Below are 2647 nucleotides of genomic sequence, written 5' to 3' on the forward strand. Positions count from 1 at the left end.
TCATAATTCAAAATGAATCACTGATTTGATTAACCACCTGGAGAACACACTCAATGCAACATGTTGCTCAACCAACAGGTGCATGCTGGTGTCCTCCTGGTGAATCATAGAGCAGAATCAATGCATCACTATATCGTGTGTAACTGAGACAGTAACTGTGTCTTTACTTTAATCGATGTGTTTGCTGTGTGTTCTACTGTTGTTTATTTTTGTGTTTAAATCATAATCAAGTAAGGTTTGGAATATAACCTGACATAAACTAAAGACAAACATTCCCTAGCAACGAATCAGGAGAAAATGGTTAATGAAAACAAATACCTTCCCCCACAACTATTACAGCTATACAGCGACTAGGACTGCTATTTGTTTCACCCAAACCAAAATGCAGAATAATCCCACCTCTCCGCCTGGAACAGGAAATTGGACTCACACACAGAGTGGACTCCACCCTGTGAAACAAACAACAATATATACAAATGACTAAAGGCCAGAACAGAGTTCTTTATAAGACATTCGGTTCTTCATTTTGTCTTCCTCTAAACACCCAGAGACCATTTTTCTCTCTGATTTAGGAACAATTTGTTTATAATATCTCTAATAACACATCATCATTTAGTAATGAAAATATTATATATTTCATTCATATAGAATATTAATTTAAGCTCACTGGCCCAGGGATGGTGAATTAAATATCTTTTTAGTAATTCTATGATCAGGCAGCTTCACAGATCTGTTCCACAGCTGGAGCATTTGTCTCTTATGTCTGATACTCGAGGGCTCCCAACCCAAATCACCATGAAGAGCCAACACTGAGGTCCATTTGTGTACTGCTGTAAGATAACCAATAGCTCTATGATGCTGAGTATTACAAAGAGAATATTCACAGAATCCCCAGACAGCAGAAGCATCGTCTGACACACACACACACACACACACACACACACACACACATTGTAGAACAGAGTGAAAGTATGAACTCCCAGATGAGCACAGTGTTCAGACTTGTTCAGGGCTCTACCTGCAGACTGAGCTAAAACACTGACAGCTGGGTTAAATGTCATGTGTTGGTCCAACGTCAGGACATTGATACTGATCAGTGTAGGACAGCAGTACTGTCCCAAGATTAACAACATTCAGCTTGGCCTAAAATGCTCCACTTGTGTTTTGTCTTGGTTCTCCATTAGTCTCCACTTCCAGCACCGTTTTGGAACAATGTTCAGCATAATGTGAAAATTTTTTCTTTCTTAGGCAACAGAATAGAATCATCCACATGTAACATGGCTGTATTGGTTCAGTTTGGGAAATTTCAGCCATAATACCAATTTAGTTTGAATATAAAACAGATTGTCAGAACTAATGCTGTCAGTTTCCAAAGAACCCTCCCAGCTGGTCCATTATTAGAATAATAATGTTACTGAACTCCCAGCTGTGTTAAATATCAATTTTAGGATTCTATAGATTTATATCAAATCATACAACTGAAGATAAGTCAAAATCAGGAAAAACATTTTTTTTTTTTTACCCATCTCTATTATCCATTAAAGATGGTGTTTGTAGACTGTTTGACTGGTTTTAGAGTGGACTTACCTGCCAGAGCTCAGATTGTTATACAGGAGTTCATATGTGTCAGAATCAGAGATAGAAATAACGTTTGGCTGACTCTGCTGTTTGGTTATTTCTGATGTGTTAAAATCACAATGTTGACAGTTTGAGTCAGTTCAGGTTCTTTACAGTGTTGTTTCATTTTCTCATTAAAACTTTTCACTGTTTGTATTTGACTGTTGTGAAGCTGCTTCCTGTTAGTTCAGCTGTTTGACTTTCATTTTCTAAACTTCTACTTTCTAAACCTTCAGCTCTGAACAGATGATGAAACATTGAACACTTTCAAGCAGGAACTTTGTCTCCTAAAGTCACATCTTTTATTCTTTACTCAGGTTGGAGAACTGCAGTTTGTCAGAGATCAGCTGTTCTTCTCTGGTCTCAGCTCTGAAGTCCAACCCCTTCCATCTCAAAGAACTGGACCTGAGTAAGAACAAGCTGCAGGATTCAGACCTGAAGGATCTTTGTGGTTTTCTGGAGAGTCCAGATTGTAGACTGGAGACTCTGAGGTCAGACTGATGTTTTATTTCTGCTCTCAGATTAATATGATGTTACAGTTGTGGTGACTCTGACCTGCAGACAGGTTTATATTTATGAGGGAAAATCCTCTTCAGGTTTTAACATTTAAACTGTTAAATGGTTTGAAAGTAACTTTGGAAAACATATTTTTAGGGTGACATCATATATTAATATTTGTGTGTTAATATGCAGATTTTAGTCTGTAGTTCATTTCATTTATTTATGTATTCATTTATTTGTGTCGAATCGAAAAAGCAACAGAACTCAGTTTTGTCTAAAAAGATGTTTGGCCTCTTATCACAGGGGCTTCATCAGTTCTCAAAAAAATATCCCAGGATAATTTAGGAGTTAAAAAACAGAGTTTGAAACACTGCTATAGATGATGGAGTTTCAAATACCACAAATGTATATCACATGTCCACATATTTAATAATTAGTCTACACTAAATTTAACAGATTTCGAAGTTAGTCGCAGTCAATCAGCAAAGATTTGAAATTTCTATTCCATTATTTTCAATATGTGACCATG

Source organism: Echeneis naucrates, chromosome 2 (genome assembly GCF_900963305.1).
Source record: "Echeneis naucrates chromosome 2, fEcheNa1.1, whole genome shotgun sequence".
Lineage (NCBI taxonomy): Eukaryota > Metazoa > Chordata > Actinopteri > Carangiformes > Echeneidae > Echeneis > Echeneis naucrates.